Below are 26,531 nucleotides of genomic sequence, written 5' to 3' on the forward strand. Positions count from 1 at the left end.
AGAACCGTCACCGAGGTGCTCGTCATCAGTCATGACGAGCTCCCCGGCGAAGGAGCGCACGACTCACTCGGCGCAGTGCTACAAGACCTAACTGCGCCCATTCCGGAAGACGCTGACGCAGAGACGTTGGAGGCGCGCCGCCTTCAGCTCGTTGAAGGCGCGAAGAAGCTGGCCAGCATGAGACGCTTGTCAGAAGCCTACCAGCGGGAGATGGATCGCGCCGTCGGTGGCTCGCCGGCCCCGGCGGGGCCCAGCCGCCTTGGCGCGGTCCAGCAGCACGGCGTAGCCATCGCCAACCTGTTTGGGGCAACCGCCCTGTGTACACTACACCAGCGGAGAACATCCGAGCCACCCAGGCAGCGGCGGATGAGCTGGACAATTTCGAGGGCGAAGAATGCCGCCTCATGATGGAGCGAGTCCAGCGGCTCCTCGATGCGGCCGCCGCGCAGAACGAGGCCGGCTGCCGCATGGAGGTGCCGCAGCGGCAGAATGACGACCTTCGCCAAGATCAAGGCGCGACGTCTCGGACGCCGACTGGCGCCGCCCGAGGAAGAAGAGACAAGGATCCGGCTATCAGCCACAGTTGGACTCGCATTACCATAGAGCGCGACCGAGACGGCCGCCCAAGAGCAGTGGAACGACGGGACGACTGTCCGCCTCCCCCTCCTCGCAAGGAGAGGCGAGTCTCCCAGCCGCCTGTTGACCATCCGACTCTCGGCGACCGTCTTGGCCGCCGAGAGGGAGTTGGAGAGAATGACGCCTGCCACCGGATCGACCGACTTCACCGATCCCTAGCGTTGGAAGAAGAAGACGAGCTGGGTCCGCCTTGTTTCGGGCCCCGCATTCGAGACGAGCCCTTTCCCAGAGGGTTCACGCTCCCAAGAGACACACCCAAGTATACCGGCTCCGTGAAGCCGGAAGATTGGCTAGTCGACTACTCCACGGCTGTCAGCATAGCAAACGGCAACAAGCGTGTCGCCGTAAAGTACGTTCCGCTCATGCTCCAGGGCACGGCCCGGACATGGTTGAACAGCCTGAAGCCCCGCAGCATCAACAGCTTGGTCGACTTCACCGAAGCGTTCGTCCACAACTTCACCAGCATGTACAAGCGTCCTCCCAAGCCTCGTCAGCTCTCCTTGTGCGTGCAAGGCTCCAACGAATCGACTCGCGATTACCTAACGCATTGGGCCGAGCTTCGAAACTCCTGTGAGGGCGTGCACGAGGTGCAGGCCATTGAGTACTTCACAGCCGGGTGCAGAGAAGGCACCCTCCTCAAGCACAAGCTCCTCTACGACGAGCCAGAAACCCTCGACAAGCTGCTGATCATAGAGGACAAGGACGCCACGGCCGACTCCTCCATGAAGGCGGAGATTCAAATCAGCACAAACTGGCAAAATGGCCCATCAAGCTCCAAGAACTCCGGCGGGAGACGCCAACCGGCGACAACAGCAGGGCGACCACAAGCGCAAGGCCCCGCAGGCGGCTTCCAGCAGCTGGCAGGTTGCGACCATTGAAGCCCAGCAGCCGGATGAGCAGCCTCCGCCCAAGCGACAGAAAGGCGGCAAGCCAAACTGGTTGCCGGCCTTCTCCTACAAGCAGACCCTGGATGGACCTTGCAAGTTCCATAGCGGCGCGAAGCCGTCGAATCACACCACCCGGAAGTGCCACTGGCTCACGAGGATCGCCAAGGGAGACGGCCTCCTGCCACCCCCGCCTGCTGGGTAGCCGCCTCCGCCTCCGCCCCAGCAGCCGGCTGTCAGGCTAGTCGGCGCAGTACAAGACGAATACCCTGAAGAACACGGAGCCTACGTGGTGTTTACCAGTATGGCTGATGATCGACGCAGCAGGCGGCTGCAGCGACAAGAGGTGAACGCGGTAGCATCAGAGACGCCAGAGTTCATGCACTGGTCCGAGAAGCCCATCAGCTGGAGCAGGGCTGACCACCCAGAGGTGATGCCAAGTCCGGGCTCCTATGCCTTGGTCTTGAACGCCACCTTTGCTACGGATAGACGAGCCGTGCGTTTCTTGCGAGTTCTGATAGATGGAGGCAGCAACATCCATATCCTGTACAAGAGCACCATGGAGAAGTTAGGAATCAAGCAAAGACAGCTTCAGAACAACCGGACCGTGTTCCACGGCATTGTTCCTGGGCTTTCCTGCTCACCAATCGGCAAGATCCTGATGGACGTCCTCTTTGGAGACAAAGATCACTTCCGCCGAGAGTCTGTTTGGTTTGAGGTGGTGGACCTCGAGAGCCCATACCATGCGCTACTCGGCCGACCCGCCTTGGCCAAGTTCATGGCGGTCCCCCACTACGCCTACCTCAAGATGAAGATGCCCAGTTCCAGGGGAATTCTGACTGTGGCCGGCGACTACCGGAAGTCGTCTGCCTGCGCGGCTGAGAGCAGTCGGCTGGCCGAGTCCCTGGTAATCGCGGCCGAGAAGCGGCTCCTTGAGCGAGTTGTGGCGATGGCCGGCAAGCAGCCAGAGGTATCGCCCAACCCGAAGGAGTCGGAGGCTGAAGGTTCGTTCAAACCGGCCAAAGAGACAAAGAAGATACCCTTGGATCCGGAGCACCCAGAGAGGTACGCTGTCGTAGGTGCAAACCTCGACAGCAAATAGGAAGGCGAGCTCGTCGATTTCCTCCGTGAGAATCGGGACATCTTCGCATGGTCCCCCAAAGACATGCCAGGTGTACCGACGGAATTCGCCGAGCACAAGTTACATGTCCGATCTGATGCAAAGCCGGTCAGGCAGCCCCTGCGCCGCCTATCAGAAGAGAAGAGAAGAGTTGTCGGAGAAGAGATAGCCCGACTCCTAGCAGCCGGCTTCATTATGGAAGTGTTCTTTCCAGAATGGCTAGCAAATCCGGTCCTGGTACTGAAGAAGAACAAGCAGTGGTGAATGTGTATTGACTACACGAGCCTCAACAAGGCCTGCCCCAAGGACCCATTTGCTCTACCAAGAATCGATCAGGTGATAGCTGTTGAGTTTTTTGGATGCATACTCAGGATATCACCAGATCAAGCTGAACCCGGCTGACAGACTGAAGACCGCCTTCATCACGCCGTTTGGAGCCTTCTGCTACCTCACCATGACGTTCGGCTTAAGGAATGCCGGCGCCACCTTTCAGCGTTGCATGCAGAAGTGCCTCCTCAAGCAGCTCGGCAGGAACGCCCACGTCTACGTGGACGACGTGGTGGTGAAGACGGAAAAGCGTGGAACACTGCTGGAAGACCTCAAGGAGACCTTTGAGAACCTGCGCCGATTCCAAATCAAGCTCAATCCCGAGAAGTGTGTCTTCAGAGTACCAGCCAGCCAGCTCCTTGGATTCCTGGTCTCTGAACGCGGCATAGAATGCAACCCTGTAAAGATCAAGGCCATTGAGAGAATGGAGGTACCCAGCCGACTGCTGGATGTGCAAAAGTTCACCGGCTGCTTGGCGTCCATCAGCCGATTCATCAGTCGGCTGGGCGAGAAAGCTCTCCCCTTATACCAACTCATGAAGAAGACCACTTTTTTCGAGTGGAACCATAAGTCGGATGAATCTTTTCTCCAGTTGAAGAAGATGCTAACTACTCCACCCGTCCTGGCGGCTTCGACTCCCAAGGAACCTATGCTCCTGTACATCGCCGCCACCAGCCGGGTAGTCAGCACGGTCATTGTAGTGGAACGCAAGGAGGAAGGCAAGGCACTACCTATCCAGAGACCGGTATATTACCTGAGCGAAGTACTGTCGACCTCCAAGCAGAACTACCCCCACTACCAGAAGATGTGCTATGGCGTACACTTTACTGCCAAGAAATTGAAGCCTTACTTTCAAGAGCATCCAATCACGGTGGTCTGCACGGCCCCGCTTGCCGAGATCATTGGTAGCCGAGATGCTTCTGGCCGAGTGGCCAAGTGGGCCATAGAGCTGGCTCCCTACACCATCCACTACCAGCCCCGCACCGCTATCAAGTCACAAGCACTGGCCGACTTCCTCGTCGACTGGGCCGAGACCCAGTACCTACCTCCAGCGCCTGACTCCACCCATTGGCGGATGCATTTCGACGGCTCCAAGATGCGCACCGGCTTGGGAGCCGGCGTCGTCCTCACCTCTCCTAAAGGCGACAAGCTCAAATACGCACTGCAAATCCATTTTGCCGCCTCCAACAACGTCGCCGAGTACGAGGCGCTCATTCACGGGCTCCGGCTTGCCAAAGAACTTGGCATCCGCCGGATCTTGTGTTATGGCGACTCGGACTTAGTGGTCCAGCAGTCATCTGGCGACTGGGACGCGAAAGATGCAAACATGGCGAGTTACCGTTTCCTCGTGCAGCAACTCAGCGGGTATTTCGAAGGGTGCGAGTTCCTCCATGTGCCAAGAAACGACAACGACCAAGCAGACGCCTTGGCACGAATCGGCTCTACCCGCCAAGCAATACCATCCGGCGTCGCCCTTCAACGCCTCCTCAAGCCGTCTGTCAAGCCTTCACCAGAATCAGACTCCATTTTTGTGCCGGCTCCTCCCGAAGACGTCGGATCCGACTCCAGAGCCCCGGCAGACGGTACGGGGATTTTGGCAGATGGCTCCAAAGCCGCCACAGTCGAACCCGGCCCGGGGACTGCGGCGGCGGACTCGAAGACTCCAGAACTCGACCCAAGGGCCGCGCCAGTCGGCCTGGGGACTTCATTAACCCAGCAAGCGGTTGTTGACTCCAACCCGCCGCCTCCCAGCCCAACCGCCCTCGTCCAAGTCGCAGTTCTGGCAGTCGAAGAAATAGCAGCACCCTCATGGGCCCAGCCCATCCTCAAATTCCTGGTGAGCAAAGAGCTGCCGACTGATGAGACCTCAGCTCGGCAAGTACAACGCCGGGCGGCAGCCTACACCATAGTCAACAGAGAGCTGGTCAGGCGCAGCGTCACTGGTGTCTACCAGCGCTGCGTAGAGCCAGAGCAAGGCCAAGCAATTCTCAAAGACATCCATCAAGGCGAGTGCGGCCACCATGCGGCTTCAAGAGCACTCGTCGCCAAAAGCCTTTCGACACGGTTTCTTCTGGCCGACTGCCTAGAAGAGGCCAAGGAATTGGTCCAAAAATGCAAAGGGTGCCAGAAGTTCAGCTCCAAGCCGCACCAGCCGTCTTCTGCACTCAAGACCATCCCCATTGCCTGGCCTTTCGCAGTTTAGGGCCTAGACATGGTGGGACCATTCAAGACAGCACGAGGTGGCTTAACTCAATTACTTGTCACAGTGGACAAGTTCACCAAGTGGATACAAGCGAAGCCAATCAAGAAGCTGAACGGTCCGACTGCCGTGACTTTCATCTCCGATATCACAATTCAGTACGGCATACCACACAACATCATCACCGACAATGGCACAAATTTTGCCAAAGGCGCCTTGGCCCATTTTTGCGCAACGCAGGGCATCCTACTGGACCTAGCGTCCGTCGCCCATCCATAGTCAAACGGCCAGGTGGAGCGAGCAAACGGCCTCATCCTGTCCGGCATCAAACCCCGGCTGATCGAGCCTCTGGAGCGCTTGGCTGGCTGCTGGCTCGACGAGCTACTAGCCATCCTCTAGAGTCTGTGCACGACTCCAAACAAGTCAACCGGCTTCACGCCTTCCTTCCTTGTCTATGGTGCCGAAGCCATCATCCCAACGGACATAGAGTTCGACTCCCCACGAGTCACCATGTACACCGAGGAGGAAGCAGAAGAAGCACGACAAGACGGCGTCGATCCGCTGGAAGAGGGCCGGTTGTTGGTACTCAGTCGGTCCAGCATCTACCAGCAGAGCCTGCGCCGATACCACAATAGGAAGGTCAAGCCAAGATCTTTCCAAGAAGGCGACCTTGTGCTACGGCTGATCCAGCGAACAGCCGGCCCGCACAAGTTGTCGGCGCCTTGGGAAGGCCCTGTCATCATCATCAGCAAAGTACTAGGCAATGACTCCTACTACTTGATTGACGCTCAGAAGCCCCGAGCACGCAAGAGGGACGACTCCGGCAAGGAGACAGAGCGGCCATGGAATGCAAATCTCCTCCAAAGATTTTACAGTTGATGCAGTATGTACCATGCTACCTTTTGTATTAAAGTACCAAGACTTTGGGCCCCCGAGACGAGCTCGGGGACTGCCCTCTTTTGTCTATGTGATAAAAATTATGCCTACAAGTATGTTACTCTTTGTTATGCCGCTTGGCACTGGGCTCGACAAGTCGGCCCGGGGACTTGCCACCTTGCACTGTGAAATGCTTCCTGCAGCCGGATAAGTAGTGTGTAACACCTAAACCGTCTCCTGTCAGAAGCCGCAGCTCGCATAAGCGACTGTACGGTGGGTAGAAGTAAGGTAGAATGGGTGTTCACATGAAAAATGGCTAAGGACTCAAAGCATAAAACATAGCTCAAGACGGTATCCAGCCTTTTTTTAGAAACCGACTCTCGAATAGTCAGATTGCCGCCTTCTATTCAACTTGCTCAAAAACTATTAAAAACGGCTAAGTACTTGCCTTCCCAAAGTAGCCAAGCATTTGATCCAGCGGAAGTTCGCAGAGCGGCTGTCCGATTGGCAAAGCAGGCAACTAAGAGAAAGCGGCAAAGGAAAAAAGCCAAAAGAGCAATGAGCAACAAAAAAATAGAACTCGGATAAATATATTTACATAACGTAGGCCCTTGGCCGAATCTTCGAGCAGAAGTTCAAAATACACCCCGCGGGTGGAATTGTGCGAATTAACAAGTTCTGCAAAGACTACTAAAGCAGATAAAATAAAGGTAAAGCAACAGCTTAGGAAGCAGCAGACGGATTCGGAGGGTCGGAGGAGGCGGCAACGTTAGGCGTCGGGGCGGCCGACTAGGTAGTCTCGGCTTGATCGCCTCCATTGGCAGTCAGGTCGGTCACACGCGGCTCGTTGCTGGAGGCACGGTCGAGCTGAGGCTGGCCGTCTGCTCCGTCTTCTGGTGCCTCCGTCTCGCCTCCGTCCTCCGCCTCGCCTTCCTCCTCGACGCTGGAGCCAATCACCTCTGCCGAGTCCTTGCTGTAGTCTGGGTTCACCCCAAACCACTCTGGCGGTACCTCCTCGCCGTCTTCAAACCGCTCGGGGACGAAGATGCTGGTGTCGGTGTACTTGGCGATCGCCGCAACACGCTTGATGAGGGCGTCTTCCGCAACTGCCAGCTCCGGCTGGGCCTCCGATCGAAGCGTGGCTAGCCAGTCTAGATCCAGCCCCGGATACCACGCCTTGACGAACTCCAAGGCCCGACGCGCTCCAGCTCGAGCCGAAGAACCCTTCCAGGCCTCAAGACGACCAGCCGCGACCTCTAGCCAGTCGGCCGTCAGGCTGGGGGTGCGCGGAGCCTGCATGGCCAGCATCGCCTCCTTGTCAGACCAGGAGGAGCGCTTTCTCGCGAACTCGGCCAGGAGGGCGGTTTCCGTCTCTTCTGCCTCCCTCTGCGTCTTCGCAAGCAGCTCCTTCTGCTCTGCCAATTGAGTGGCCAGCAGGTCACGCTCCGTGGCGAGCTTGCTGCACTCCTCCCCTTTGGCGCGCAATGCGGAGTTGGCTTCGCTCAGCTGCTGTTGAAGAGCAGCGTTGGCTCCTGAAAAGAAGGAAGAAAGAAGGCGTTAAGTCATCAATAAAGAAGATCGCCGGGGAGATCCGGCCCGACTGCTCAGCAGTCGGCCCGAATCTCGGGGACTACAGCCCGCGGGTGCGCCAGCACGCCCCTGCAAAGAAGAAAAAGGACTTACTCTGGCTCTCCGAAAAATCGGCGGTCCGCTTGCCCAGCTCTTCAACGTTACGGTTGACGGCAGTGACGCGGAGGTTGTGGTAATCCTGCGTCAAGCGTTTCAGACAAAAGTTAATACCCAGATTCATCAATTGGAGTTCCGGGCCGCCTGCTCAGCAGCCAGCCCGAAACTCGGGGACTACACCCAGTGGGTGCGCTGGCGCGCCCCCACAGAGAGGAACAAGGAAACAAGGACCAAAGGAAAAAACATACCCGAACGGCTGCCCGCAACGCCAGGTACGCCTTGGTGCAATTCTGGAGAGCGTCGCCCTCAGCACGAAGCTTCGCCTGGACGTCCTGAAGCGCCTGGTTCAGTGGCCCTGTGCCGCCTCCTTGCACCCACCCAATGGGCGCGGCGCTCGTCGCTTCGGCGTCTGGGATCGCCGAGCTGGCGGTGCCGGCCTCCAGGAGGCGGGGTGCCGAAGTCACCTTCTCCAGACGGCGGCGCGTCGGCGAGCCGACTTGGAGGAGTAACCTCGCCACGGCCTCGTCTTCGGTCGGCGGCACCGGAGGGTCCGCTGGCTGCTTGCCTTGCGCACTCTCAGACGGCGCCGGAGGTGGCGGCGGAACGATCACGTCCGGCGTAGAGGGGTCGCCTCGTTCCCTCTCCATGACGGGGTTCTCGCCGCCGGCTTTCCCAGTCTGCCCCGTGAACTCCGGAGGCGGCGGCGCAGAGTTCAACAGGGTGACGAACACGGCCGATTGGCGGCGTGCGGCCTCCTCAGCCTGCCGCTTCATCGCAGCGGCGGCTTCGGCTTCCGCCAGTTTTTTCTTGGCGGAGGCCTCCGCCCTATCGGCCTCCGCCTTCTCCAGGCGAACGGCCTTTTCTTCGTTGCGTTTCTCTTACACATTCGGCTCTGTCGCCTCCCGGAGGTCAGCAGCGGGGTCAATCCGCCGAGTGGTGGCGGACGTCTCCGCTGACCCCATGACGGAGGCGGCGGTGACCCTCTCAAGAGTGAGGGGAGCCCTGAAGCAAGGGAAGCAAGCAAAAGACTCAGGCAAAGCCACAAAAAAGAATAAAGCATTAAGACAGAATACTCACGCGGAGACCAACGATGGCTTCTTCACTTTCTTACGAAAGCAGATGGCCTTCGTAGCCGCCTCGTCCCGCCGGGTCACCGCAGCCGAACCCTTGGGTTTCTTCGGCCGACTGCCGAACAAGGTCGGCACGGCCCTGCCCTTCTTCCCGCCGCCTGGAGCACCCGGCGCGGCAGAAGAGCCTGCGCCAGGCTAGCTGGCTCCTGGCCGATGGCGGGGGGTGACTTCTCCCTCGGCGTCGTCGTCAGGCCAGTCGGCGAAAGTGGCGATGGCCTGAAGTCACCTGCTGCTCCTCCTCCCCCTCGGCGTCGTCCTCCAGAGCCGCCGCCCCTAGATCAGGGTCGTCGACGTTGCTCTTCGCCCGATCGGCGAGGAACTCGCGGGCCGGCCCCGAGGTGCCAGCTGGCGGGTGGAGGAGGGGATTCTGACCAAAGCCGACTGGTTAAAACAAACTCGGCAAGAAAGAAGATAATCGAAAGAAAGAAAGGAAAGGCAACTCACCACGGGTGGGGGGTTGGCGCGGGAGTATGGCTCCTTGCCGAACCGCCAATCCTCCAGGAGCTTGCTGTCCGAGAGGTAGTTCACCATGATGGCCACCTCCTCGTGAGGCATATCCTTGGTGCACATCCGACTCGGGTCGCGGTGCCCGCTCATTTGGCATATCATATGGGGGCGGCCTTGGAGCGGGAGAACTCGGCGCGCCACGAAGGCGGCTAGCAGGTCTGGACCAGTCAAGCCCTCCGACTGTGTTAGCACTCGGAGTCGCGCGATGGCGCCGGCTCCCGTAGGCGTCAGTGACTTGGCCCGGTACGACCAGTTGGGCAGTCTCCCAGCCGGCGGGCCGGCTTCGAAAGCCGGTAGGTTGACCCAGTCACCCCTCGCGGAGACGCTCCTGACGTAGAAGTACGATCTCTACCACATCTTCACCGACTTTATCAGCGAGATGGAGGGGAAGGGGTTGTCGGCCCCCGACCTTCGCACGGCGATGAAAGCGCCGCATTGAGCCGGCACGCCTGCAGCCTGGGTGCCGAGCTTGGAGAAGAAGAACTCCCCCAGAGCTCGAGGGTGGGGAGGACTCTGAGGAAGCCTTCGCACAAGGCCACGAAGGCGGACAATAGCACCACCGTGTTGGGCGTGAGGTGGTGCGGCTGGAGGCCGTAGAACTCCAGGAAGGAGCAGAAGAAGCTGCTCGCCAGCAGCCCCAACCCGCGTAGGCAGTGCGAGCGGAAGATGACCCGCTTGCCCTCCTGCAGCACGGGGGAAATCTCCCCCCTCAGTGCAAGACGCACCCGCACGTGATCCTCGCCAGGGTGCCGACGAGTCCTGCGGAGGAACTCGATGTGGTCGTCGTGAACTTCGGAGCCGTCCCAGGTGCCGGAGCGCACTGGGGGAGGCGCTGCAGCGGAGGAAGAGCTCATCGCGAGCTGATCGCCGCGGCGTTCGTCGAAGCTTGGGCGCGCGGCGGTGCGAAGAAGAAGACGAAGGAGGAGAGCGAGGAGTGGTGGGAAGGAGGGGCGCGCCTGCCCCCCTCTTTCCCCTACTTATAGCCTCGTGGGCTGCGAAGCCGAGGGGGCGGTCGGGGGATTTACTATGCCCACGGCCCCATGACCCCCATGTTCCACGACAAAGTTACTGCGTGCAGTAACTCCACGGGAATCCCAACCGTCCGCCTGGGCCGCGGCGGATCCTCTCGGGCGCCGAGGCACGGTAGTGGCGGGCCCCGCCTATGGGCCTGTCCCATCGCACGCGTAGGCTGGCAGAATGGCCCAGCCACGTGTCATCGCATGACAGGCCTAGAACGGGCGGCGGCCCGGACGCTTAGCAAGCACGCTACTTGGATCCCGCCGCGACGTTCGAAATATTGTGTGAGTCAGAGTTGGGCGAGTTCGACTCCTTCTAGCCGGCCCGGCGGAAGTCAACCAAGAGCCATGTTTTGAGCACCTGGAAAGAGAAACTGCTGAGGCTTCTCGGCCGATCGTCCGCGGCGCCTCACCAGCTTCGGGGACTACTGTCGGAGTAATGGGCCACAGGTAGGCCAACCCGAGGCCCAGAACCTTTGAAGACCCCAGGACGAAGAGCCGCCTTCGAGAAGTCGACGGCAAGATGGCCGACTGACCACTCACGGCCGAGTCCCAAGGATGACTTCAGGGAAAGCCGACTCCTGACTGGCGACTTCCAGAGAAGCCAGCTTTGGGGAGTCGGCCTGCGAGTCCAACAAACCCCATGACCTCATCAAGTGGGACGGGGTAGGGGAGTGGCTACAATGAAGCCCACTCCCGCCCCTTACCAAGGGCAGGCATGGCCATAGCACGCCGTACCCCAGAAGATCTCCGTGCGGCGTGGCACTGTTGCCATGCCGGCCCTGACATCAGCACCGCAGGACTGAATCCTACACCCACGACGGTTTGTCTGTGCGGTCCCAAGGCAGCGGGTCCCACCAGTCAGTGAGACCCCAGGAGACGGCAAGAGGACCACCAGTCGGACCCATCGAGAGTCGGCCCCGGGGAGTCGGCCGAGCCCTCCCCCGGGGCCCATGCGCCATTAATCAAGATGTGATGGAGATTGGCAATAGTGATCGCCCGCCAGGCGGCGGGGCTGTTGCCACGACCCCATGATCAAGCACGCGTCATCAGAAGCACGACTACAGTAATCAGCAGCCGGCAAGACCCGCCCACGGCGGACGCGGCCTGTCGGCTCCGTACCAGGCCAGTCGGCGGGGCCCACCAGTCGGCGGGCCCCAGCGGTCGGCAGGGAAGATGGAGGCCAGAGGCGCTGACAGCTGGGCCCGCGTCCGGCCAGATTACCATTGTACCCCTGGGGGGTAGGCCTATATAAACCCCACAGGGCACCCATGCAAAGGGTTGGAACCCATTAGCTCTAGACCAGATCATATAGGAGGGAGAGAGCTAGCCTTGCCCTCTCCTACCTCCAGGAAACAGCTCAAGGAGCAACCGTGTAGACACTTTGCCATAGTGATCATGCGGAGACCCCGCGGAGCAGCAGTAGGGGTATTATCTCCCCAGAGAGCCGTGAAGCTGGGTAAGATTCGCCGATGTGCATGTCTTCGCCTCATCCCGTTTCCAGGCACCGACGACGTTCTACTCGCCCCCACCATGATAAGCCATCCTTTGGCATACTTCGCACCTAACCCCTGACAATGGTACATGGTCATATGTTTGGAACATGGTTTTATTATGTACTTTGCAGTAAAATACAACTAATATTTTACATGGGTTCAGCAGAATAAGTTGTGTACATAGACCAAAGCTATTTTGTTTGGTTTTGCTGCCTCCTTAATATCTTCTGTTCTGGTACTACTAATGTAAAAACTCAAATTTTCAGGAAGCTATGGAAAAAATGGTGGAACCGCCACCTTCTGAAAGTGGCGAGGCAACTATAACCGCAATGTCAGCTCTTGATGCAGTGGGTCAGTACCTGTCCACTAATAGTGCCAAAAGCACGTTCCTGCATAATACTAGGTTGGTTGTTAAGGCAATCTCGTCCAAACTACCTCAAGATCAGGATATGCAAGCTCAAAACAATGTTATATCTGCGCTCTAGACACAAGTCTGTGCCTTAACAGAGACCCTTTGTGAAACAAGGACAGACATTGTTCGATGTCGTCAAGATATGCATGGTTTTGAAACCAGACTATCAGACATTTGTTATGTTGTTCAGGAGCCCAGGAGAAATGAAGGCGAAGGTTATGGTGCTCCATCGGACAATACAACATGAAAATGTAACAGTAAGGTCAAATGAACTGAGCTTCTGAACTTCTAGTGGTGCATTTATCTGCCAGACTGTTAACTTTTATGCCAATCTTCCATTTGTTTTATAGTTGTAATTTGTTATGTTGCGATATAAAATTTGTTCTTAACGTCCAGCCACTGGCTGAAGAAAATAGCAAGCCATTTTTGTATAGTGTAGGGTGTTCCCTATATTTGCACTGGTGGCGATCTTTGATGCCTAGTGGATGTAATATGTGCAATCGCCTTAATGGCCTAGTGTTAGTTTCGCGCTTATTTATTTCCTAGTCTTCTTTTTCCCTGGTTTGCTAGTGGCCGCAACAACCATGGGCCATATATGGACCATGGTAGCCTTGACCCTGCTACGGGCCGTAGGATCCATGGGCCTCCTACATGTCGTATTTAAATGGGCCTCCAACACGGCCATAGAATTGGTGGGCCTCGGGCCGTCGGATAAATGGGTCTACATGGGTCGTAAACGGGCGTAATTGGTATTGGCCCAGCATGGTAACGGGCCGTTAACAAGCCTGGGGACAGCAAAGGCTTAATTCTATCACAGGCATAACGGGTCGTTAATGGGCCAGAATATAGGACGGGCTCGAAACAGCACAATGGGTTAACAGGATAGAAATGGGCTGACTCTTGCCACTGGCTGAATTTGTCCCATTAGGGGAACAGGCCAGTAACGGGCCGGAAGTAATCGAGGGCCAGAAAGGATCCCAAGAACGTATGGGCTGTCAAGAGCTGAAAGCTAACACGGGCTGGAAACGGCCCATGTGAATCATGGGCCGTTAATGGGTGCAAAGAAATTTACTATTCATTATGGGCTAGAGTCACCGTGGGCCTCTAAACGGCCTAAAGATACAAAGGCCTCATATGGGCCGAAAGATGTTGTGGGCCATACATGGGCCGAAAGTGAAATGGGCTGGTGTTATATTCGACGGCCCACATGACGTTGTTGGGCCGATTTCGTGTAGGCCCTGACGGGCCGTGAGTTACCGGGCCGTAAAATGGGCTATTTGCGAAGAGACCGTTAACAGGCTTTTCATGGGCCAGCTCGCTATCTTTTGACCAAGTCAAACGTGCCAGCCTTTGTAAGCTAAATGGGCCAGTGGTGGGCCGTCGCACGTGTCGACATATCATAGGCCCCTATCTGACCCACTAACGAGCTGACACGTGTTTCCTCCGGCCAATCAGAATTTTACACGTGGAAATTTCCCATTAGTCTGGGCTACTAACGGGTTATGGGATCCAAAACTGGACTCGGTAGCTTAACGGCGTCCTGTTATGGTGGATGCCACGTGTCGGTCACCCTTGACGAAAGCACTTCTATGACGCGCGATTTATCGTCATGGAAGTGGACACTTCCGTGATGATAATTTTGGTAATGTCATGGAACACTTCGACAACACATGTATGACTATCCTGATTCTGTCATAAATTTTTCGTGGATGTACATGTATGACAGAAAACGTGACCTACTGTGACAAACACGTATCATCACGAAAGTGTATTTTTCTTGTAGTACTATTATCCTCTCCAAGCTCTCCTGATTCTGAGTCAGGGTGGCCAAACCCTTCTCAATCCTCAAAGTAGATTGGATCAGATATGCTAGATGATCTTGCTTGCTCTTCAAGAATACTTGAGATGCCTCTTCAACACTTGGTATCTTTGCAGCTTTTTCTGCCTTTGCTTTAGCTCTCTTCTCTTGTGCTTGTGCTGATGAAGGTTCATTTTCATTCATGACAACTTCATTATCTTCAAAATCTGGGAGCAAGGGTAAATGCTCTTTGTCCAACAAGTAAGTACCTGTGCCCATCTTTGAGTTGACGAGCACCTGAACATGTGGAGCACACCCACAAGATCTCTTCTGGTCAGCAGCTGTCCTCTTGATTGTCTCAACAATCAAACTCATGACCTTGAATTTTTGAGGGACATCAAAGTTGATGGAATGTCTCCTTATCATCTTGTGATCTCTAGATTTGGGTAACAATGTATGCCTCAGGATGGTGTTGATAGTGGGCAGACCAGACAACAAGTAATGCACATATCCAAGCTTGTGTGTCTCCAAGGCTTTATCAGGGATCTCTTTGTACATATTTGCCATAGAGTTGTGGTCTTTCTTCTTCTTGGCATACACATCCAAATCGTCCTCATGCTCTTCTGGGCATTGATCAGCTTGGCTCATTCTTCTACGGTTGATTGGTACCTCATACCTTCAGACATCCACACTATCCTTCCATCTGGATATAAATGAGCAGTGGAGTAAAACTGCATGATTAGCTCATCATTCCATTTGGTGAGCTTCTCTCCAACAAACTTGTGAACTCCACAAGCTTTGAAGCTGTCTTGTACACCTGGGAAGTGATCTTCATTCTCTTTGATATATTCCCAATCAACTCATCTCATGTCATAGACAATTGGCTTCTTGTCAAGCAGAATAGTCTCATAGAAATCTTGTTGTTCTTTGGTGTGGAACCTGTAGTCCACAACACTTTTCCTCCTCACAGCATAGGGATCAGATTGTCTCCACAATCTCAATCCTACATCTTTCCTGATGTGCATGTCCTCAACCACTGGATGAGTGTCATCATGGTATGGAATTTTTGGCTTCAGTTTTCTCAGCACTAGGGCTTCACCATCCTCTTCTTCAACTTCAGGCACTGGGGCCTTGTTCTTTTCTTCAGCAGGAATGTTTCTGGTGCTTCTCTTTGGCTTAGTGGGCTTCTGAGCTTGAGCTGTTGCTTTGGGAGCATTCTTGGGCTTTGATGGAGCAGCCCCTGACTTGATAGCATCTCCCACAAGCTTCTGAGATTTGGGTGCTGGTGCAGAATCCTCTTCCTCTTCCTCTTCTTCTTCAGAAGAATGCCTCTCAAATTCTTCCATGGGATCCACCTTCTTGCACCATCTTCCTCTCTTTCTTTCTTTCTTCTTCTCCTCACCAACAACCTCTCCTCCAGTAGATTTGGAGGGTTCCTGAGTGGAGGCTCTGACCTTAGACATAGGAATCCTTCTGGCAGGTGCCTTCTTGTTCAACCCTGGTTTAGTTGCAGCAGCTGTACCATAATCTTTCTTCAGCACTTTCTTCCTTGAGGTGGCCTCATCCTCAACAGCCACATAGTCCTCATCCTTAGAGTCTGAGGTTCTCTTATTCCTTGATCTGGTGGCTGCCTTGGGCAAGTTACTTGGAGTGCTCCTGCTGCCCTCATCATAACTGCTTGAGGGACTAGTGCCCTCACTCATATGCACTTGCTGTCAGATCTGTTCTGGCTGTCACTTTGGTCAGACATCTTGGCAAACACACCGAAAGCAAACCCTGTGAATAGATGTAGATGAGGTAGAGTAGATGAGCATCAGAAAGTGCAGAGTTTTTGCAAAATAGATGAGTCAAAACTTAGTTTTAGTTCTCCACAGAAAGCATTTCGAAGCTACTGATTTCTTAAACTCGGTGATACTGAAGCAACTTTTGGAACCTAAACTAATGAACTCAGTCAGACCGAGTCACAGTTCGATTCGATGGCACCGATATTGCTAGGGTTTCACAGAGAGTCGAACTCGGTCGCACCGATTTGCAGTTTTCGGTCAGACCGAAAACGCATGGGCAATGGCCTAAGCCAAATCGGTGACACCGATTTCTACAACTCGGTCGGTCCGAGATGAGTTCGGCGGAGACCTAACCCTAAATTTTCGAATCAAATCTAACCTAAAGGATGTTTTATCTGGATAGATTGTTTTCATACGTGGTAAAGATCATGGCAAAGCAATGTGCTACGAATCGGAGTAGGGAAATAACACAAAGAGTTGAACCCATACCCTAGTTCGGCGGGAGTTCGCTACGGCGACAACGGCGGAGCAGAATTCCGTTGATGGCGACGGAAACCAGCGGCGGGAGGTCGCTGGCGGCGAGGAGAAGATCCGGAGACCCGAGGAGGCAGAGCAGGACATGCGCGGGCTGAGGAGTTTGAAGAAATTTCCAAAATCTCACCCGTGGGTTTATATATCCCGAACCTGTCGGTGTGACCGTGAGGAACAACTCGGTGGCACCGAGATGCAGAATCACAAGCGGTTACTGCAACTCGGTGTGACCGAAAAGTTCAAATCGGTTGCACCGAGATGGAAAACCTAGATCAAGTTAGTGAACTCGGTGTGACCGAAGTGGATGACTCGGTCATACCTAGATGACAAAGAGGTTTTGGAAGTTTAAGTCTATGACGAATCAGGGACTCCGAGTGCTCCTCACACAGAGTGGTTCAAATCTGACTTGATCAAACTTTGTGACGTAGCATGAATAGAGTTTGAGATGAGAAAAGCATAGATAGCTAGAGGGAGTTCTTAGGCATTCTTGTCCATCCATTTGGTAAAAGAGAAAAAGCCAAACAATCAAAGAAACAAATGGATGTCCTCGAATGAGTAAAATATGCAATCAACATGCTCACACAATAAAATGGCAAATGAAATATGTAACAAAGCATGCAAAAACACTCTAGCATCTATCAAGCAATTGGCGATGACTAGGTCATCTATATATGAGTATATTGACTTAGGAGTCAAATGAGAACATTTGATCATAGGTCATACTCATTGTTTAAGATCAAGTGGGGTTACCACTTTTACATAAAGCATTGTTGTGTTCACACCATTAGAGTTTCGTTAGCTCAATTTATTAGAGTAAAGCTCCCCCTAGATGTGATATCCCCCCAAAGAGGGATGAACTAACCTTGGTTTTGTCAATGATGACTTCATGTAGATGTTGAAGATGTGTATGCTCAATGTTGATGTAGATCATTCGGAGCTATCCATTGGAGTGAGTTGCACTTTCAATACCTACACGGGTTAGTCCCACAAGGAACAAACAAGGATATCCATAGACATAGAGTGATGTTCACACAAGATGATGTCCATGAAAACATTAGGTTACCTTGTCCCTTGTCTTACCAAGAAGAGGGTTTGTGACTCCTTGAACTAGTACAAGATGTGGAAGTTGTTTGCACTTGTCCTTGCCAAAATGATATGAGTGAAATATGTTGGAGGAGTCACCCTCAAGAACTCTCTAGTTCTTCTTCTTCAGGATCCACATCATCTTGATGGGAATCCTTGGAGTTGTAGTCGTACTTGATGAAGTAGAACTTGATGTAGTCGTGGGAACCCACTTGACCAAGGCCTTGGGAACTTCTTCAAATGCATCAATCTCCTCTTGAAGCTTGTCCTTGCCTTTTTACTTGTGGTCTTGTGGTGGAAGATCATATTGAGCTTGTGTTCCTTGGAAAGAAGTAGGATCATACTTCTCTTGTTGAGGAACAAACTTCTTCTTGGGGTATTGATCTTCTTCCCACTCAACTCCATTGGCATTGAACTTTCGTTCAAGACCAACACCTTGATTCTTCCGGTGTCTTCCTTGCTTGCGTACAATTTCCTCAAATTTCTTACTTCCGGCAAGGCTCTTGTAAACACCTTTCTCTATAATTCCCTTTAATAAGCTATTTTCTTGCTCAAGTGTAACTTGGATAAGAGGATCATTAGTGGAATCAAGAGTACTACTAGAAGGAAAAACATTGGATTTAGCATGATTATTGTTACTACTAGATGAAGAATCTTTCTTACTTTTGTTGCTAGATTTTACTTGTGGCATGTAAGTAGACAAGAGTAAGCGCTTGGCAATCTAACAAGAACTTTTCTTGTGAAGATCATCATTGATTGCTTTTAAGAACCCATGCTCTTGCTCAAGGTTGAGCTTTTCAAAGCGTAGCTTCTCATGAGTCGTTAAAAGTTCTCGATGATTTTCCAAGGTAGTTTCATGAGCTAACTTAAGAGTGTTTAATTCTTTAGTTAGATGCTCAATCTCCTTCTTGTCATCGTCATTCATTTTATCTTGATTAGCATGATTAATAGCAAGTTCATCATAGTTTTCATAACTAGAGTTGTCAACAAGTAAATCATCATCTCCTAGCAAATCATCTTCATCACTATTGAAATCAGCATACTAGGGGTGTGATACCTTTGGGCCTTTAGCCATGAAGCATCTTCCAATTCTTTCATTTGGTGAGTCAAATATGTCGTAGGAGTTGGTTGACACAAGTGCTAGACCGGCAACACCTTCATCTTTAGTATATTCGGAGTCGGAGTGATGGTCAGAGTCAAAGACGGATACCCATTCACCAACGTGAGCTTGATGTCTTCGTTTTGTGTTGCTCTTTCATTATTTGTCCTTCCTTTCCGAATCCTTGCTTCTCCAAGAGGTTCTTCGTTCATAACGATCATCTCTACTCCTTCTCTCTCTTTATGGTGATTCTTCTCTTCTACTTTTTCTTTTGCGAGAATCTTCTCTTCTTTTGTAGGGAGACGTACACTCATTGAAGTAGTGTCCGAGTCTTCCACAATTGTAGCAATTTCGTTCACGACTAGAAGATCTTTTGTCATTGTAGGACCTTGACTTGGAACTTCTTTCCTTGCTTCTACTCTTGTAGAACTTATTGAAATTCTTCACCATTTGGCTCAATTCTTCACTGAATGTTTGTTTCTCACTTGATGATGTAGGAGCAACACATGAGGCTTTGTAAGCACCACTTGACTTGTTGTGGATCTCTTCCTTATCCTTAAGTGACATGTCATGAGCAACAATTCTTCCAATGACTTTCGTTGGCTTGAGATCTTTGTAATTGGGCATCATTTGGATCAATGTGCACACGGCATCATATTTTCCATCCAAGGCTCTTAGGATCTTCTTGATGATGAATCTATCGGTGATCTCATCACTTCCTAAGTCGGCAATCTCATTTGTGATGAGAGCAAGCCTAGAGTACATTTCAGCGACACCTTCACCATCCTTCATTTTGAACTTGTCAAGTTGACTTGGAAGCACGTCCAATTTGGATTCCTTGTCAGAGTCGGTACCCTCGTGCATATCAATCAAAGTATCCCAAATTTCCTTTGCATTCTCAAGACGGCTGGTTTTGTTGAATTCTTCGGGGCACAATCCGTTGAAGAGAATATCACAAGCTTGAGCATTGTATTGCAGCATCTTCAACTCTTCCGCGGTAGCTTCACGGTTCGGTTCTCTCCCATCAAAGAATTCACCTTGCAAGCCAATACACACAATAGCCCAAACGGCGGGGTTATGTCCAAGAATATGCATTTTTTTCATCTTGTGCTTCCAACTAGCAAAATTAGTACCATCAACGTAATGACCTCTACGGTGGTAATTTCCCTCGCTAGACGCCATACTCTCCTAGGTTGTGAAACCAAGGCTATGATCACCAAAAGCTATGGAAATCAAGGCAAATGGAGACCATAGCTCTGATACCACTTGTAGGATCGAAAGTATGTCTAGAGGGGGGGATTAGACTACTTGACCAAATAAAAATCTAGCTTTTTCCCAATTTTATGTCTTGGCAGATTTTAGCAACTTAGCACTAGTCAAGCAATCAACCTACACATGCAAGTATAAGAGTATAGCAGCGGAATCTAAAACATTGCAGATGAAGGTAAAGGGAGGAGTTTATAGGGAGCAAACACAATGTAGACACGGAGATTTTCGGCGTGGTTCCAATAGGTGGTGCTATCGTACATCCACGTTGATGGAGACTTCAACCCACGAAGGGTAACAGTTGCGCGAGTCAACGGAGGGCTCCACCCACGAAGGGTCCATGAAGAAGCAACCTTGTCTATCCGACCATGGCCATCACCCATGAAGGACTTGCCTCACTAGGGTAGATATTCATGAAGTAGGCGATCTCCTTGACCGTACAAACTCGTTGGTTCAACTCCACAATCTTGACGGAGGCTCCCAAGTGACACCTAACCAATCTAGGAGACACCACTCTCCAAAAGGTAATAGATGGTGTGTTGATGATGAAATCCTTGCTCTTGTGCTTCAAATGATATTCTCCCCAACACTCAACTCTCTCACACAGATTTGGATTTGGTGGAAAGATGATTTGAGTGGAAAGCAACTTGGAGAAGGCTAGATATAAGGATTCATATGGTTGGAATGGAATATCTTCGTCTCAACACATGAGTAGGTGGTTCTCTCTCAAAAAATGTATGCTGGAAGGGTAGGCTTGTTCTGATGGCTCTCTCCATGGATGAAGAGTGGGTGGAGGGGTATATATAGCCTCCACACAAAATCTAACCATTACACACAAATTTCCAAACTCGATGGGACCGAATCAGAAAACCCGGTCGGACCGATTTAGTTCAAAATGTGAACGTTAGGTTTTTTGGTGGGACCGATATGATCAACTCGGTGGGACCGATGAGCTAGGGTTAGGGTAAAACCTCATCTCGGTTTGACCGATTACACAAACTCGGTGGGACCGATTTTGGTAATAGGCTAACCAGAGAGTTGGTCAGGCAATCTCGGCGAGGCCGATTACAAATCTCGGTAAGACCGAAATTATTGCAATAGGCAACAGAGAGTTTGCAAGCCCATCTCAGTGAGACCGAGATCCCATCGGTGAGACCGAATTGATTAGGGTTTGTGGCTGTGGCTATGTCAAGTTAACTCGGTGGCGCCGGATAGAATATTTCGGTGGGGCCGAGTTTGACTTTTGGTTTGGGACATATGTGGATATGAGAAAGTGGTTGAGGGTTTTTGGAGCATATCACTAAGCATTTTGAGCAAGCAACCCATTAAGAAACACCTCATCCCCTTTCAATAGTATTGGCCTTTCCTATAGACTCAATGTAATCTTGGATCACAAAAAGTAAAATGTAGAGTCTTGAGCTTTAGAGCTTGAGCCAATCTTCTGTCCTTACGATTTTGAGGGGTCCACATTCCTAATCCATGCCATGCCAATCATTGAGCATTCTTGAAATATTTATCTTTGAAATAGCATTAGCTCAATCAGCTATATGTTGTTAGGAATTACCAAAACCACCTAGGGATATTTGCACTTTCATGGTGTGGTGGCAACGGCGCCGGCAACAGCTGCCGACGGGCAACAGCGGTGGAGCGTGTGGTGGGTGTTCCGTGCACACCCAACAGGGACACCACGCGCACTACACTATGACGGGGACTGCACCGCCACTACGGTGTAGCCTCCCAGCTGGAGCTGTCCTCTGATGACAGCGGAGTGGCTGAGCGACGACGACGGACCGGTGCCATTGGCGATTGTGGGAGAAGCAGACAAGATAAGCTACAGGGAGGGAGGGGAAAACGCGACGCAGGACTCACCGGCCGTGAGGGTTTTTATAGCAGGCCGGTAAGCATTGGGATTTTGGGGGATTTCACCGAGTCGGGCGGGAAGCTTGCACGGGAACTTGCAAGGTTGTGCGGGAACGGGCTCACCGACGATTCATTGGCGCCACCGTTTGGCCAAAAGAACGCCCCCGCGCGCTGTGCAAGCTTGCGCTGTAAGCCGTCTGCGGCAGCGGGGTGACAAGACATGCGAGAGGAGGACAAGAGGACACGTACACATGCAGTTAATAAAAAAACGTTTGCGATTTAATTACCTACTATACCCCCGTTGAGGGAGTCCTGGACTAAGGGGTCCTCGGGCGTCCGACCTGTTATTCGTTGGGCCGAACTGATGGTCTGTGAAGACACGAAGGCCGAAGACTGTACCCGTGTTCGGCTTGGACTCTACTTGGCGTGGAAGGCAAGCTTGGCGACCAATTATGAAGATTCCCTCTTATGTAACCGACCCCATGTAACCCTAGATCTCTCCGGTGCCTATATAAACCGGATAGACTAGTCCGGATGGGGAGAGACTCATTACCATATTCACATAGGCTAGACTTCTAGGGTTTATCCATTACGATCTCGTGGTAGATCAACTCTTGTAACCCTCATATTCATCAAGATCAATCAAGCAGGAAGTAGGGTATTACCTCCATAGAGAGGGCCCGAACCTGGGTAAACATCGTGTCCCCCGTCTCCTGTTACCATCGATCCTAGATGCACAGTTCGGGACCCCCTACCCGAGATCCGCCGGTTTTCACACCGACATTGGTGCTTTCATTGAGAGTTCCACTGTGCCTTCGGCAAAGGACTCGATGGCCCCTTCGATCGTCAGTAATGGCATCGTTCAGGGAGAAACCTTCCTCCCCGGAAAAATGTTTGTATTCGACGGCTTCGCACTGCGGGCCAACTGGCTTGGCCATCTGGAGCAGATCAATAGCTATGCCCTTGATGATCAGGTCAGATTCAGAAGCTTGAACTATGTTGCGGACGTCCGTGGAGACTTGATCTTCGACGGATTCGAGACCGCGGCAATCGCTCCCCGTCGCCCCGATGAACATGGCTTAAACCTGTCATCAGGCCGCATCCAGGAGAGAGCTCCTGTAGCAACTCTGACCTTAGATCCAGAGCAGATCAAGTCGTCTGAAGATGGGAAGCTCAACCCCATCACGGGGCTACCGATTCTACGGCGTTGGAGCCGCTCACAGATTCCACTTCATATGGTATCTGCATCGATGGAACCCCGCACTCCTCTCTAGTGTCGAGTTCCGAACCCTGCGAGCCCGCGGATACCGAACTCGACCGGTTATCGATCTTCAAGTTCAGCGCCGCAGATGTCTTCCAACACTCGCCCATGGGCGCCCTGCTAAACTCATTAAAAAACCTATCCTTGGCAGATGACTCGTCGCCGAACTATGTTTGGTTCGAACTTACGGTGGATGAGGGAGAATTTTGCTTCCCACCCGCCACCCACTTCATAGCCATCGTTTAAGACCCAACCAACATGCCGGACCACCGCTCCAAAGACATCGACGGTATGGATGACGATGAGGGGAAGGGCCAGAGCTTTCTACCCGCTAGACACGGGATGGTCACTTCCTGGTATGACGTGTGTATGATAGACACACCTGACGATGCTTTCGACGATGGCAAGGAGGATCCAGTCGAGAAAAAACCTCCCGGCACACAGTCCGAACACCGGCGCCCACGGGGCCGCTCCAAATCACATCGCCCAAGAGAAAACACTGCTAGCAGCAGAAAAGACAACACTCCGGACAATGAAGACCCTGTTGAGGTAGAATCCGAACAGGAGGAACAGGAAAGCGGGCAAGACATCCTTGATGAACATGCCACATGTGGATACTCGGAGCACAGCAATTACCTCCCACTCTCCGAGGAGGAGGAGATCCTCGGAAACGAGGATTTTATCGTGCCTAAGGAACCTCTCGAGGAGGAGCGCTTTAAACGCTGACTTATAGCCACTGCAAGGAGCCTAAGGAAGAAGCAGCTGCAGCTTCAAGCAAGCCAAGATTTGCTCTATGATAGATGGACCGAAGTCCTGGCCGCCGAAGAATACGGCCTTAGCGGCCCAAACAAAAGCCACCCCAAGAGCAGGTGGCTCCCTCAATACGATGGCAGGGCGTTGGAGCCCACACCACCATCGAGCAACATGGTGGGCCAACCACAGTTTGGTCCGGACAAAGCAGTAGCCCAAGCTGAGCACCATACCAATCCATCCGGCCATCCAAGCAAGAATAAAGCAGCTCGGGGGAACACTCGCGACATCCAACAAGACTTGGAGGGTAAAACAGGACACACAAAATCGGCACCCAGATCGCAGGGACATGCCTCGACCAGTAACAATGATTACCTATTCGGACACAACAGACCCGACCACGCTCGGTCCGAAGAGTCCGCCGGAAGTGCTTCATAGTGTGGCCCAACATAGAGGAGCCTCACACCCTCTCTGCTTCACTGACAAGGTAATGGAGCATGAATTCCCAGACGGGTTTAAACCCATCAACATCGAATCATACGATGGAACAACAGATCCCACGGTATGGATATGAGGATTACCTCCTCTATATTCACATGACTCACGGAGACGACCTTCATGCCATTAAATACCTACCTCTCAAGCTTAAAGGGCCGGCTCGATACTGGCTAAACAGTTTGCTAGAAAATTCTATTGGCAACTGGGAAGATTTGGAAGACGCCTTTCGGGACAACTTCCAAGGAACATATGTCCGGCCACCAGATGCCGATGACTTGAGTCACATTGTCCAGAAGCCCGGCGAGTCATCCAGACAGCTCTAGACTAGGTTCTTAGCCAAAAGGAACCAAATTGTTGATTGTCCGGACGCGGAGGCCCTTGCGGCCTTCAAACATAGCGTCCAGGATGAATGGCTAGCGCGTCACCTCGGCCAGGAAGGACCCAAATCCATGACAACCCTTACCGCTCTAATGACCCGCTTTTGTGCGGGAGAAGACAATGGGCTCGCTCGTAAAAGCAACAACGCCAGTGACCCGGGTACTTCCGAAATACGAGACGGCAACGACAAGCCACGATGAACCGAACATAACAGTGGCAACAGTAATGAAAGATTATGCGACACAACATTCAACGCCGGATTTCACAATCTGAAGCCCGGTCAACGGAAGAAGCCATTTAAGGAAAACCAGGATGGAACATCCACCCTTGACAGGATATTGGACCGACCTTGTCAGATTCACGGTCATCCCGATAAGCCGGCTAATCACACAAACAGAAACTGTTGGGTCTTTAAGCAGGCAGGCAAGCTTAACACCGAACACAAGGGGAGGAGGACACCAGGCGATAAAAACGATGGAGCAGCTCGTCAGCCAAACACCAGGGGCCAGAAATAGTTTCCCTCCGAAGTTTGACCACTCCCAGAACGGAAATAGCAGTTTGGCTTCCGCCACCCACCCACTACATTGGCAAGATTTATACCACGCGTACATCACTACGCGCTGAAGATACCATGTTCATCGGCGGAAGCACAATACGGACAACCCTCCAAGCATTCCCGTAACGTTTTTTATCCATTTTCCTTACTTTTCTTTATTATTTCTTAAAAACAAGTGACCATCAGGACAACACCTACATCAGACTCTATCGGAGTTCGGATCCGTACACTCACCTAAGGGGCCACTTCCGTTAAGGATTCCCCTCCCCGAGGACGGGCGGCGCAGACGTGCGACGGGAGGTCCAAAAAAAGCTTTTGTAGACCGCACTCTTTATTTTGAGCCTGTACTATGCCCTTTTCCTCTGTTCCCAACCCCGAGCATGTCAAATAGCTGGGTTGTGGTTTTTACTCTTTATTATATATTTAACATTGGCATATTGCTCCGCTCCCAGTAAACTTTATCTGAACTAATCTTCCATGCTCTTTCTGCAATGAGTCCGACCGTAATGGCTGCCTTACAAGATGCGCCTCGGCATAACTTGCCAGGGGCCTAGTATGGGAACAAACGAGTCACCAATAAAACTCCGAACAGCTCTATAGCGTAGTTCGGTGTCGCAACTTTGGCCTTATATGCATCAGCTCCAAATCATCGTCTTTGGTCAATAGTTGGGTTGCCCGGCTCCTGTGCTTGCTACCCTACGTTCCGCTCTATCGGCTAGGGTAGTAAAGGGAGAACTACTGCGATTGTGCCCTAGCCTAGACCAGATGAGCACCTCAGTAGAGAAAGCCGAAAACTGACTATCATGATGCGGCGAGAGCTGGTCAACCACTTGACGACTTATTCAAATCTTTAGTGATTCTCCGTGTCACACGAGGGATCTTTTTTAGAACAAAATATGTAAGGCACTATGCATCGTATACATACCAGGGGCTATGTCGTAGCCCCACCATAAAACTCCTATGGCTAAGTGAAAGTGTTAACGCCCTATAGTCCGATTGCCTGGTTCGCCGCATTATCACCTCATTTATGGACCAAGACGTTGGATAAAGAGTGATTAAATGCTTTTCTGAACACCCCCGTACTTCCTACAAGGGGGATGAAGCCGACGACTGGAAAACTTTCAGATTATACTAAAACGGCCGCACAGGAGGAAGTCAAGATCTTGAGCAAAACATAAATAGATTAACCATAGAGTTGTCTATTATAACCATTATACAAATCACTCAAACATTATGTCTTTTGAGAATAGACCCTCTATCAAGCAGGCGGCCTCTAAAACGTCTTCAAAATAGTGCTCCGGCTCATAACGGTCCTTGCCCTTGGTTGGACTCCTCGCCGCAACATCGATGGCCTTCATCTTTCCCCAAAATGTCTTG

This window comes from Triticum aestivum, chromosome 6A (genome assembly GCF_018294505.1).
Source record: "Triticum aestivum cultivar Chinese Spring chromosome 6A, IWGSC CS RefSeq v2.1, whole genome shotgun sequence".
Taxonomy (NCBI): Eukaryota; Viridiplantae; Streptophyta; class Magnoliopsida; order Poales; family Poaceae; genus Triticum; species Triticum aestivum.